Below are 14382 nucleotides of genomic sequence, written 5' to 3'. Positions count from 1 at the left end.
CTGGCCCTTTAGTGTCTTCCATAAGTCTTCTCAGCCAAACTTCCAGACTCTATTTCCCACCGTAGAGGCTTCTCTCCAGGCTCCCTCATCCCCCTTGGCAAAGGTCACGGGCATCCAGTCCTCGGGCAACTCTGCTTGTGGCCTGGCTGGCTGTTCCTACGACCTCTATAACTGGGATAGCTGCACAGACATCAGCTCCTGCCCATGTCTGACCCCTTTGGAGGGGCGAGGGCAACCCCACCTCTCAGGACCCTGAAACTGCTCCTCCTGAGGCTGTCCAGAACGACGCTTCTGAAGTGCAAATCCATCCACATCATCCTGGCTGGGGGATGGACCACTGAGGAGGGGAACAAAGGTCAGGGTCAGCCAGGCTTCCAGGCCAGGGCACCCCGTTCTCTGACGTTCCATACTGGGCCTAATGTGAATGCATCTGCCAGCTGCCCCTACAACACTAGGAGAAGCTCAGAGCACCTGACTGATCCTCCATCCTAAGGCTGGGGACACGCTTATTTTACCCCTACCCTGCTGCTCTCTGCACCCATGGGCACCTCTACAAAGCCTCGCCCCTAGGGGCTCCTCACAGACCCTCCAAGAAGCTTCCCTGATGTCCAGTCCTTGGAAAGCTGGGGCAGGCAGCCGGGTCTCACTCAGAGGAAAGGCCGGTTATCAGAAAAACTTAGCCTTGGACTCCAGAGGGCCAGGGTCAGACCCAGGGGCTGCAGGAGAGAGAAGAAAGGAGGTGGGCCCGAGTGGGGCCACTGATGTCCACCTTTGCCCTGCCGGAGGCAGCTGGCAGGCCCTGGGTGCCACGGGACACAAGATGGAGGGAAGCAGACCGCAGAGCCGAGAAGCGTGCTCTGGATCCCCCGTCCTATATGTGTATGCCGAGAGGACAGGCAGACTGCCCATCCCTCTGAGTGTCCTCTTCTGTGGAGTTTGTGAGGGTTAAATGCATCTGGGACACAGCTGGCACTCAAGCAGCACCAGCTACACAAGAGAAATGAGGGAGCAAGTGAACGAATGAACAAAGGAAGGCACAGGTGACCCCCGGCCCCCACACAGAGCCTCTCACAGGGTCAGTAACTCATGCCAGCCACCTCTCTGCCCACCGCCTCCACCCCGGGGCGCATACCTTCCATCACGGCGACAAGCCTAGGTTTATGACATGGCACCCCATTTCATTCACACAGCTGCAAACAGAACAGCGCATCGTGGAGACCCTCCAGCAAACGTAGGCCAGTCATGGGCAGCAGCCGCAGGACACCGTGCCATGTGTTCTACCCAGGGCCAAGGCCAAATGCTAAGCGGTCACCACCATGGCCCTGAACGGGCTGCAACCTCTTTGAGGAAGGACAGACACGTCAGCTGATGAAGCAATGGTGTATACTGGACATGCTATCTCCTGCGTGGCTGGCAGACCAAGCCCAGGCTATTGGTTGTATGGTGTGCTGCCACCTCCCCCCGATCCTCATCTGGGCAGTGGACATGATGTGCTTCCAGACACCGAGAGTATTTATTACACAGATTCAAACATCCCTCCAAAATCTGGCTGTTTTCTTAAGTGCTTCAGTCCCAAATACAGAATTTGTGATCCCGATCTGGGTAGTCTCAGCAGAAAGCAGATAAGTAGGAGGGGAGAGTCTTTTCCCAGAATCTTTATGAGAACAAAACCTTCATGTAAACATTAGACAAGAGATTACACATTGCTGGTGTGTCTGTATCAAGACTGGAATCCATTCTGAGAGCAAGACAAAGGAAGTAATTCTTGCCATTTTACAGTATGGATTCCAGGGAAAGCCCACAACACACTCTGTCCAGAAAGAATGTCCTCTTGTGCTACAAGAACAGTAAAGTCACAGTTTTGTATTGGCAGCTCTTTCAGGAAGGCTTCATGGATTCCTAGCAGGCATTTGCCATCAACTCTCTCAATAATTTGATGACTTGAAACGCGGCTATTTTCCAAGAACATAGCAGTAGGCTAGATTCTCAAGACTATAAGACCAGGTGTAAACAGCTCTCTTCTGAAAGTCAAAGGCACACATAGCAAAGCAGAACTCCAAGAGAGAAAAGGGTGGCCCCAAACTCATTAACGGAACACTGGGAAAGTGTACCTGCATCTCCCTCTCTCCTAGGGAAGAATCCACTTCTAGAATGTTTCCATCTGGACATGGCATTGCCCCCTCCTACTGTGAAGCCTGCCAGACAGGACTTCTGGTTGGGAGGCCAGCCCTTTGGCTTGTCCAGAGGATGGGATGGAGGCTCCGAGTGATGTAATGCTGTGACCAAGGACACCTAGCTAGCTCTACGCTCCTTCCAAAGCTCTTATCACAGTAAAAAAAATAAAAAAAGAAAGAAAGAAAGAAAGAAAACGCAGCAGCCTTGGCTCTCGTCCTTGGAGGAGTTCAGATCTCAGTGAGGAGAGATACAAACAAAAATTACACAACCCAACCCCAGAAGGGCATGGCTAACTGAGTCTCAGAACAGGGAGTGTGGCCTGCGATTATCAGTGTCCCACCCAGCCCACCTGGAGGGGACACAGGCCTGGGACAAGCTCAGCAGGCTCCATGGTCCACCCCTCCCCAGGCGCTCTGTCCAGGGTGGGCAGCATGCAGGAACTCAGGCCAATCTGCAAAACTCTTCTTTGGGGTTCAGAGCTCCTCAAAAGTGTGAATAACTACAAATGAAAGAAAAGGAATAGCAATGACACCTAGTTTTTACTCAGAGGACCCTCAGGTACACAATGTCACCCCTAACAGCTCAGTGACGTCCTTAATATCAACCCCAGAATTTAGTACCACTTTGGAGAAGTTCAGCCACCGTTCCAAGGCCATGCAGAGAGTAAGTGGCAGAGGCAGGTCTAAGGACCACCTCGGTTCCTGCAAAGCTCACTTCCTTTCCACTCCACTGCCAGGGTAAATAGGCAGGACCAACGCAGTCTCTAGCAGTGCCCAAGCAGAGGCTGTCCTCTTATTTGGTCAAAGCCAACTGGCACCATGAGAGATGGAAATGCTGATGTTCCCAGAGCACACTGGTCTGACAACAGGCAGAACACAGCAAAAACTGGTGTGTATCCATGAATAGACAGGCAGTAAATCGAGGGGGTCAAGGGGCTGCAGGACAATAGAGGTCACAGTTGGCCAAAAGTCTTTGTCAGCTCCCATTCCTGTGCCCAACTCATCCTGGCACCAAGAACTGAAGCCTGAGTCTGTCTGGAACTCAACTGGTACGTTATTGGCTGCAGAGCTGAATTCAGCACTGACAGGTCCCAGCTGGACACGCACAAAAGTCTTGGTCACAAAGACTCACAGGGCCAAGGTCAGCATTAGCTGCTGCTGTGTGTCTGGCCCCGTCAGCATGCAGCTGGCCACAGGTGGCTGTGCTCACCCTTGCGCGTGGTGTCCCAGGGAGCCGCTGCAGACAGAACCAGACTGTGGAGGTCTGGCTTGGCAGGAGGCTCAGCCCCTCCTACCCCCTCTGGCCCTGCAGGTCCTGGCAGCCGGCCCTCCCTCCCCTGGGAGCCCAGCAGGAGAGGAATGCAGCTCCTGCGGGCATGACTGCCAGCCTGTGCAGAGAGGCCACCTCGCCTGGTTGCTAGGTGTGAGGCTGCACATACCTCCCCAGGAGCTACGTGCAAAATCAAACAGGACACCCAACACCCAACAAGCTGGAGTTGGTATTGTCGTTGACGAGAATCATTTACTCACAAATAGCCAGTCCAGCAGCTGAGGGATTGTGCAGAGTATGACTGTCACTCTAGAGCATTCTAGGAAGTCATTACAGTTATTACTGTGAAGAACAATGTGAATTAATGTGGAGACGACATGGAAACACAGGAAATACTCAGGATGGGACATGGGTTTGGAAAAACCATCAGTGTGAGAACTACATAGGCATGATAGTGTAAGAACACTGAGCCTTGAAAAAGCCTGTAAACATCATTCACGTTGTTACATTATCTCTAGTAACAAAGTGCCTTAAAAGTCCCATATGCTCTTACTGATAACTGTATTGTGGATTATTCCTATTTAAATGGTGGGGGTGGGAGTTCAAGAGCAAGAGAAATTGCAGCTGTGTGTTGCCAGTTGCTCATCTCACCCAAATTCTTCATCAACATAATCTGGCTAAAGTCACAGCCTTGACAGTGGGAGATGAGAAACTTCCCTGAAGGATACACAGGGAGGCCACCAGGGCTGCCCCAGAAATCGAGGTGCACGGGTGGCCCCCGCTTTGGGGAAAAGAGGCTTTTGTGCTACCAGCATTTCTCAAACTATGCACTCCCGTTGCTAGCTGGGCCTCCGGAGATGAGCACCCACCGGCCCTCCCTTAGGAGAGAAGGTCAGGGCCCTACGTACTGGAACCCACCCTGCCACTCCTTCCAGATCCCCACCAAGTGACTCGAGTATTCTTTATGCTAATAACTGCCCTTTGTTGGGGGCTGCGAGCCAACTGCCCTGCCTCTCCACAGCCAGCAGGAAGACCCAGCTGGACAATCTTCAACCACCTCATCCACAAACCCGTCCTTTCTTGGCAGGCTGCATTCTCGGAAGTTTCAGTGCAGACTGTCTCCACCTCCCACCCTGTGGACCCCCTACCACCCCCCCATGCTACCTCCTCCCAGCCCATTAGATCTGCAAGCGCCATCATTAAAAACAGCATGAAAAGCTGTCCACAGCTTTGACACAGTTTTCCTAGTTTAAAGGGTGGAATGCCCTGTCTTGCATCTTTTTATTTCCCTTCACCTTCAGCAAATCCCTTTTGTTACTCCAGGAACAGACCAGGTGGTTCCTGCCCCAGGGCCTTTGCCCCTTGCTATCCCTCCATCCACACAGCTCCTTCCCCAAAGGCCCCCAGGATTCACTCCCTCCCTTCCTTCAACGAGCGACATGCCCTTGGAAAGCAGACCCCCAGCTGACCACCCCATGTAGTGCTGCCCCATACCCAGGGCCTGCATCCTGCCTGGCCCAGGGAGCCTCACAGAATCTGAGGCAAACGTCAGAATAAGTCTCCCTCCTGTTCTTTCCTCCAAATCTGAACAATTCTGCAAATGCCCGTGTTGGAAAAGATGCCTGTAATTCTGGTCCAACGTGTTCCAAGGTAGAAAAAAAAAAAAAAAGAGGGCCTGCTTGTTGACATTCCTGACTTGGAATTGTGAACACATTCTTAGAGGGTAAAAATTAACCAGCATCAGGCCTGAGGCCACGCTCTTTAGGCTGTGCTGGTCCTGTAAGCTCCATGCACCGGTCAGAAAACTGCCCCACTCCAGCGGCTCGGGGGCCTGCACCGCCATGTAGCAGAGCCAAACCAGAGCAGGCCCGGTGCTGTGCTCTCAGAAAGCAGCAGAGGAAACCCGCGTAATTGCGCTCATAGATCATAGGCTGTGGCATGCGGTTCCCAGACTGAACCATTTATCCAAATTAAAACCATTCTCCAGAAACAAAATCAGACCCTTTTAATTGAAAATAAAACCAAGCAACCCTGAAGGCTTTTTAAAAAAAATTTTTTTTATTAAATGAAAGACATTTTTCCTGCTTTCTCATTCCATTAATCACCAAGTTTACACAATCTGTCAAAACAGTTGGGTAAGAAGCCTCTCTCTTCCTTTTCCTGCAGGCTTGGTTTTTATACTGTAAAGGCCTATCCAGCCCGTGTTTAGGGACACTGGGTGGATACCATGAGGATCCAGGAAGCACATTATGTCTCAACTACAATTTGGCCATATACACCAAGGGGCTCCAAAAAGCTCGTGTTCACTTCTGGGTAGATATCCAGAACAGCTGAAAGCAGGGACTGGCACCCTGTGTTCACAGCAGCAATATTCACAGTCACCAAAAAGTGGAAGCCACTGACGTGTCCACCAACAGATCAATGGATAAACAAAACGTGGTGTGTATATATATGAGAATACTTCAAAAAGTTCATGGAAAGACTTGTATTGTCTTTGAATTCTATTTTTCCACTATTTGAAGTATTTCCACTATTTGAAGTATCCTTGTGTGTACACACACACACACACACACACACACACACACATGCATGGACACAATGGAATATTATTCAGCCATAAAAAGGAAGGAAATTCTGACACATGCTACGTCGTGGATGAACCTTGAGGACATTAAGCTAAATGAATAAGCCAGTCACAAGTACATAAATACTGTATGATTCCACTTATATGCGGTCCCCAGAGCTGTCAAATTCATAGAGACAGAAAGTAGGATGGGTATTGTCAGGGGCTAGGGGAGAGGGGAATGAGAAGAAGCGTTCAATGGGGACACGGTTTCAGTTTTGCAAGATGAAAAGAGTTCTGGAGGCAGACGGTGGTGATGGCTGTACAACAGTGTGAATGTGCTTAATGCCATAGAGCTGTACACATAAAAGGGTTAAGATGCTAAATATTATGTTATGTGTATCTTACCACAATAAAAAAAAAAAGTTTTGTTCTTTGACCTCGAATAGCCTGCTAGAAATCCTTCCCAGAACACAACTAAGTAGGAGCTGCCCAGGGACATACATGCAAGAGCACACACAGGTTGTAAATGACGAATGGACAGTGTCTGACCACACAGTTATGGTCAGACACACTGGGGCATTAATTATACTGTTATCGGCAGTCATGTTTCTGCAGAATTATTTACAGATCGAGAAATGATTATACCACCACATTGATTTTAAAATGCAGGATACAAAATAATACATAACGGTATGATCTCCACGTGGTAAATTCAAAATGCACAGAAAACATATGGCTCAGAAGCAGCCTAGAATATTAACTTCTGGGGTGGTTTAGAAGGAAATTTCTCCGGCCTCCTTAGCATTTTTCTATCTTTTTCAAATCTACAATAAGCACATACTACATGAAAGCTATTTTGTAGAAAATAGTCAAAAAGCGAGTTAGAAAGCAAAGATATGACCTTTACTTTAGAGTCTCCTGCCACTCACTGAGTAAACAGATGCAAATGTCACTGCCCCCCTGGGTGCAGGAGGAGAGAAAAATGCTTTCCTAACCAGCTTAGAGCCCCTTCTGCCTCCTCTGCACCCGCCCCAGCCAAGACGCGTGTACCTCGGCCCCCTTGCTCCACCTCCTCGGGCACTGCACTCTGCAGATCTTCCCGAGCAGACAAACTGGAAACACATCTGTCCCCAATCATTGGGACAAACTCATCTATCACGCTGGACTCCACTGTGTTATCTGGCTATCACACAGGCTGCCCTGGAGGGAATTAAGTAGCGCCTCCAAGAATGGGGAAGTGGTTCTCCAGCAGGACAGACGGCCAGGTGCTTTTCAGACCCCTGGGACCATGGAAATTCAGCAGGACCAAAGCAGGCACTGGGCCTGAGCCAGCCAGTAGGGAGGTACCAGTCACACAATGCAGCTTGGCTCCCACCCCTGAGCTCAGTGCCCTGTGGAGGAGCGATGTCCCAGGCTGCAGGCGAGGAATGACCAGGCCTCCCAAGACAAAGACGGTTTTGTCCCAGGTTGGTGGGACACCCAAGCCTGTCTTGCTGCCTCTTGGGCCTGATCGTTCCTTTGATCTACATCCAAAACAGCCAGGGGTGAGAGGCGCCCAGGGAGATCTCTGAGAAAGGTGGTGGATTACAAAGTGGAGGACACCAGAACCAGGCTGATGGAGCCCCTTTGTTCATGGAGCCAGCTGGCTGCTCCTGGAGGAATGTGCACCGATGCAGACGCCCCCGCTAATGGCCCAGGTGGGGGGTGGCCCCAGGGCACACTTGCCCGCCCTCCAGACCAGATGTGGGCCTGTGCCGTTCACTGAGTGGCTCTGCAGTGAAATGCTACACACTGCAGCTGCATCCAGGGTAAGGGGGAGAGGGCGATTCCTGAATCCTCCAGCGGGAAATAACCGGCTCCCGGGTGCCTGGAGCAGGGCCCAGGCTCTGCTATAAAAAGAAAAGCGACTGCAGACGGCCCTGAACGGCCTTGGCCGGGCCACTTCCCAGAGCATTTTCTTTCTCTCACTTTTGCAACCAGTGCATTCTGTTGTATTCAAATCACCAGGGATCAGTTTCTATTTTTCATGAGCAATTCCATAAACTCTACACACAAGAGGTGCCACATCACATTCTGTTGCTGCCAAGACACAGTAAAAGGTGACACCCTTTGGTCCACCTGAAAGTGTCCTCTGGTGCCATGGGGCACAGCCTGGCCGGGAGAGGCACTCATAAGTAATCGTCGCCAGTGCTTCCTGGACGATGACAGTTTGCCACTCGGGCCTCTGGACTACAAATTTCTAAAAATGTCTTCTAATGTCCTAAAAACAGAACAAAGCTGGGCCTGCAAAGGGCATTAAGTGCTATTATCTCTCCCCAAAAGAGAAGAGGAAGAGGAAGGGCAGGCAACTTAACGTGCGCCATAATTAGAACTGAGGGAGGAAGGAAGAGAGAAGTAAAGAGAGGCCAGGCCTCGGGGCGCAAGGAAGCAGCTGCCGCTGGAATCCTGGTGGCGGCAGAGGACGGCAAGCACACCTCGGCCTGCCCACCCACAGGGCCTGAGCCATGTGTGGGGGGACGGCCAAAAGCCCCCGTCCTCACAAGAACTCCAAGTACTGCAGCTAGACCTGGATTCAAACCCAGGATTTGCTATCCCCATGCCGAGGGCCAAGTGTCAGTGCCCTCTTGCAGAGGTTGGCGACAATCAGATCACAGATCAGAAGCACCCGAGCCAGCATTGGTAACTGAGTAGTGAGAGGAGGGCATTATTCTGAGTCATGTTATTAGGCTGGAGCAGGAGGGTGGTTGCAGAGGGCTCCTGGCGCTGCCTGCCCAGCCCAGGGGGTGGAGACAGGACAGGGAGGTCTCTCCCGAGTTGTGGCTCTGACGGGCATCTCCCTGGCATGATCAGGGAATGCGCCAGCAGTGGGAACTTTGTAGATCACTAGCATGGACTCCGTCAGTTTAAGCTTTCATTCATTTTGCTTGCTTGAGACAAAACATAATAATACTAAACTATTGCCTTCTTTTAAAAAAAAAATTCAGCATAATTTTAAGTGTCTAGGGGTCATTATGATGACCATCAAGATTCGTACCCTCCCCTGACATGGCGGAGCATTCTAAGAGTGCCTAGCTCGTACAGTCCTTTGTGCCCACTCTGCACGGTCACTCTTGTCTTCACTGGCCTCCGCCTTCCTCTTCTGTAGAGGCAGCCCCTGGCAGGGGTCTGGGGCACCAAGGGAGGGACCCTAGGCAGAGCTGCATGGCGGGGGGGGGGCCTGGAAGTGCCCTGAGAGCTCACAGAGCAGTGTAGGGATATGCCCCCCGGGGAGGAGGACACCCCATGTGGACATCAGGATCACCCTGAAGGACACTGAGCTCAGTGACGGTGGACATGCTCACAACATTCCTGATTCAGAGTTCAAATAGAAAGTCCAAGAAACTTGGAGATTCAAGTTTCCTGCTTTTACAAGAAAGCGACAGACATCGAGTAAATCACTGTTGCTGCCCCTGAGCTACACCCAGAACTGTGCCTTTGGACGTGGGCCTGTATGAGGGCTCTAAGACACACTCTAAGACTCTAAATGCTTTCTGACTCTAAGAGCAGTTAACGCATGTGCAGCAGCATTTTGGTGGAAGTGATTTTTACTGTCTTGGTGTTTATGGGCAGTATGGCAGCTTTTGTAGCTGGATGGTCAGGGGTTTAAATACCAGCTCCACATGGAGATCCCTGTGAAGACGAGACCCCGCAACAGCCCGCAGCTGCTTCACCATGAGGGGCAAAAGAAATGACTGTGTTCTGCTTGTTTGGAACACTCTTGCTAACTGGGAGGAACAAAGTAGCTCTAAGTTAACCAAACACCTACTTAATTAACCAACTAACCAGAACCCCTTATTCTAGATGGACAGGGATGGCTGTAAAGGACTCTGGGAAGATTGGACTGGCTCTATGTCACTCTTGTTCACTGCTTGTAGGAGTGATCCCCATGCTTACTGGGGTCCTACAGAAGGAGCTGGAGGTCCCAGGGTCAGTGCACCTCCTGGAAAGCTTCAGCCCAGGCACATCAGCCCCACCCACAGACAGGACCCCCTCCCTGAGAAACTCATGGAGCCACCGTGAGGAAGCCTTGAAGCCTCAGTTCCAAGGGCGCTGTGTCAGCAAACATCTCTGTCCACCTAGTAGGGGGCCAAGGATCTCAGAAAGGCAGCAAGTCCTCTTGCTGGGATGCTGGACACCTCCCACATGCAAGTGCATGCACAGGGTCACAGGGAGGGGACAAGAGGTTTCCCTGGACACAGGTGTACACCAGGCTGATCCCAGGGAAGGAACACGCACACAGAGCCAGAGGACTGGGCCCATTCAGACCCTAACTGATCTTGGACTTCAGAAGTGTACTTGGCGTTGTCCTCATCTGTAAAATAGGTGCTTGTCTGCAGAGTCCTGGACAGATATGAGCTGCAGTTGACAGGTGGCAGGTCCATTCTCTTCCCCTGCTGGCCTCCCCCACTCACTGTTCAGGGCTTACTGCCTCCTGCCCAGGTCCCTGCTATCCCCATCAGCAACACCTCCTGCAGCCCAGGATCATACTTCTGACACCTTGCCCTGTAGCTCTGGGGTCACATTTGCAAGTAGCTCAACTTCAGAACATCAGGTGCCAAAGGGACACTTTGTAAAAGACAACCAATTTGCATTCAGTTCTCAATTCTCCAAGGCTACTAGTTTTTCTATCTTCTCAGTGGTTTTAAAAGAAATAATTCAACTGCCTCTGCTTATAGCTTTGGCAGCCTCAGCTGAGGAACTGCTGCCCAGACATGCATTAGAATCCAATCGACAGTCAGAGGTGCAGCAGCAGCAAGGTGCAGGACCCTTGAACCCTGCTGTCCTGTCCGAGGTCCCGAGCTGTACCACCACCTTGTTCCATCAGCTTTGGCAAGTTACTTAGCCTTTCTTTGCCTCCATCTGCACATCTGTAAAATGGGGTAATAATCCCCACTCCCTCCAAGGGTTGTCACTTGGGTGCAATGAAATGAATGCATGCGAAGCTTTTAGCACAAGCAAACCCTGGATCAGCACTACTCATTGCCCTTACTATGACTTTGTCTTTGAGATCACTAGGACTTTGTCTGAGGTCAGGAGTCTGGCCCCCCGACAGTCCCCCAGTCAGCTCCCTTCGTACCACCCAGCAGCCCTGAGCTCCTAGTTTTCTGGAAACTGGCCTTGCCCCTCCACCCTCCAGCTGGGTGACTCCCCCTCCCCCTCAAGGCCTCAGCACAGAAAAGCCTTTCTTAATACTTGTTGATTGATTTGCAAATATAACCTTGCAGGCCCCAAAGAGGGAAGAGCAGAAATCACAAGGACAAGCAAATCTCATTCAAAGGGGAAAGCATGAAAGCACTTTAAAAATTAATAGGCACAGACCAAAAGCCTCAAGAAACTATAACAAAATGTCAAAAAGGCTAGTTCTGAAGGGCCACGCAATACTAACACAATGATAATTTCTGCATCCACGCTCTTCAGCATATTTTCAGTCCTCAATGATCATGCATTCAAGAAATTAGAAAAAATATGGGGAAACCATCTCAGAAGATCAAAGTGTGTGAATGGGCCAGGCAGAGCCTGGGGGCTTCCGATTGGGTTGTGACCACCCTCAGTAGTGTCTCTGCTGGCCTCACACCCTGGATAGTGCTTTTTATTTTTCAACCACGTTGGGGTCTGGGTCACCTGCTGGCACTGTCTGGAGAATGCCGGTGGAGCTCCGGGGCTCACCGCACAGATTCTCCAGTTACCGCAAGCAAACGACCTGGGCTCACTGGTCAGGCCGCGGGCTCCGCAGCAGCACAGAGACCTCAGGGGCGCCCGGGACCCTCCCGCCTCCTGCTTGTCAGCTACAGCGCCCGCGTGCCAGGAGACACGTGCCACAAGTGGTCCCCTCGCTTGGGACCCCCAATCCCCCGCTTTCAGAAGGAAGGAAAGAGGCGCGAAGGAACCCCTTGCCTCCCACCCACCGAAGGGAAAGGGAAAGAGGCAGACGCGCCAGGGAGTTCGCCTGGAAAGAAGGGGCGGGGGTCTTGAGCCTGCCACTGCAGCCCCAGACTCGGATCTGGGCCGTGGAGTCCGGGGACGCTTCCCAGGGAGCGAAGTCCGCCCGGCCGCGACTGCGCCAGTGCCGCTCCGGGGGCCGCCGTCCAGGGCGCCCGGGTGCCGCGGGCCACGGCCGAGCCGACCCGCGCCCCAGCCGCGTTCTCGGACCCGGGCTTAGGCGGTCCGCGCCCCGGTCCCTGGACCCCGGCCGATCTGGCCCGCGACCTAGACACTGTCCCGGGACTCCGGCCGAATCCCCGTCCCCCTCGCGCCCCCAGTCCTGGTTCCCGCGCGCTCCAGCCTCGGTGCCCCACCCCCGTGCCCCTGTCCCGGTGCCCCGAGCCGCGTCCCCCGCGCGCCCCGAGCCCCGTCCCCGCGTCTCAGTTCCTGATCCCTGCGCGCCGCGAGCTTGGTCCCCGCGCCCTGGCCACAGACGCCCGCGCCGGGCCCCAAACAAAGAGGGCGGTGGCGCGTGGCCGAGCGTCCCCCTCTCCCGGCCCCAGTACCTGGGCGAGCCCGCGGCGCCGTCCGGCGGGGCGATGGCCGCAGCGAGGTTGGGCGCCGAGCTGCGCGGGCGGGCCCGTCCTCCTGGCTGACGGCCGGCGCCCGCGGCAGGGCCCCCTCGAGGCGGCGCGGGCAATCGCCACGGCCCGCGCCCGCGCCCAGGGCCCGGCGGGTCACCTGGCCTCATCACCCTAACAATGCCGCGCATTGCCAGGCGCCCGGGCCCCCCGCCCCGCCTGGGTGCGCCCCTGGGACCTCCCTTCGCTGGCTGCGGTGGGCACAGGGAATTATTAAACCCACTGAGCATCCCAGGCTCCAAGTGTTCAGGAGGCTCGCGCGTTCCGGGGCGGTGGAAGAGCACCTGGGGAGGTGGGTTCCAGTCCTGGTTCCTGCCCACTCAGTTCATTCTTTCATTCAGGGTATAATTAATGTAATGTGCTTTCCTGGAGCAAGACCTACACTGCCCTCTTGTAGCTTACAGTCTAGTGGGGGTCGTGCATACATAAAGCAGCTGCAGCCACACCAAGAAAGTCCAAGATGCTTTAGAAGCCCTTGGAAATCCCAGCTAAGGGAGGAAAGGCATCAGGGAAGACTTCAGAAATCACATGACTTCTTAAAATGAGCCGGCACAAATGAGCAGGATTTAGGCACTCCGGGAACAAATAAGTGAGCAGGTCCAGGCAGAGGGATTCTCAGAGGAGGAAAGGCCTATCCATTATGAATCCCAACATTCAGATGGCCTGGCAATCAGCCTCTTAGCCTCAATTTCCCCATTCAAAAATCTGGGGAATGGACAACATGCTCTTGTCTTTGTAAAACGCATGCTCTTCTGCAGAAATTAGAAGTGCTGTTCCTTCCAGAAGGTTACAAAAGAAGTTTCATCGGCATCTCATCCTGTAGACACACACCACCCCTTATACCTGGAAGACATTTGCAGGAAATGACCGCCCCCCCCCCCCCCTCGCCGCCACCCCGTATCACACACACATCCTGCAGAAGAGGGACATAGATCTTCTCTGCCGTGTAGAACAAATTGTCTTAGATCCCACCTGGAGCAGGACTGAGGGCAAGTCTTGGGGCAGTTGTTCCGGGTTCAGGAACAGAACCTAGCCCAGCCCCAGCCCTCGGAATCCGTCCTACCCCTCTGCCCCTACAGGGAGGCCAAGAAAACTGGGTTTGTCAGGGATAGTAGAGAAACAGAGAAAGAAAAATCATCCCTGAAAAGACTGTTTTAAAAGCGATCATCAGAAACTTTGAGGCCCTAGATCCAAAATCAGCCAATCCAGGGAGGTGACACGCAGCCTACCCCACATTTCGTCACTGAGAACAGAAGTCAAGCCATGCTCTGACTCCATTCCCACCATGCAAGGAGGTGTGGGAGCTGCTTTTGAGGAAGACTGGAACAAGTCCTGCAATGCTCTGGAAGGTGGCATCGTCTCTCATCCCAGACTGAGCTGGGCATTCATGCCCTAAGGCAAAGGCTTCCTGAGCCCTGAGCCCAGGCCCTCAGAGAGGAGGCAGACATTTTTCCTGCCCTCTAGGAGACCCCAGCAGCTCAAGAGAGACAGGCTGTGGCAGGGGGTACCTGGAAAGAAGCCACTGGGGAGGAGGTCACAGCCAGCTGACATAGAAATGGAAATGAGGCCAGTACTATCACCACCCCCTTTGTACTGATAAGGAAACAGGCTCTGAAATCCTAGGTGATTTGCCCAAGGTCATCCAGCTGGTCTGGGGCAGAAGGTGATCAGGACCCAGGACTGCTTGACCTCCAAGTACTCTCTTAACTCCTCCCCAGCTGCCTGCTCACCCCATCCATTCGGTACCATTGTACCAAATCGTCCCTGCCC

The 14382-nt window shown here is 52.9% G+C and overlaps 1 protein-coding gene across 1 annotated transcript in view; it reads right to left on the bottom strand.

Annotated features, from left to right (window-relative positions):
- Positions 1-12589, bottom strand: part of TNS3 (tensin 3) — a 252451-nt gene extending 239862 nt beyond the window's left edge. Inside the window, exon 1 of the mRNA XM_063085688.1 lies at positions 12538-12589. The gene's annotated coding sequence lies outside the window, so the exon portion shown is untranslated. The remainder of the gene's footprint in view (positions 1-12537) is intronic.
- Between the last annotated feature and the right edge of the window lie 1793 nt (positions 12590-14382).

This window comes from Cynocephalus volans, chromosome 2 (assembly GCF_027409185.1).
Source record: "Cynocephalus volans isolate mCynVol1 chromosome 2, mCynVol1.pri, whole genome shotgun sequence".
Lineage (NCBI taxonomy): Eukaryota > Metazoa > Chordata > Mammalia > Dermoptera > Cynocephalidae > Cynocephalus > Cynocephalus volans.
This window is presented reverse-complemented; position numbering and strand designations above follow the sequence as displayed.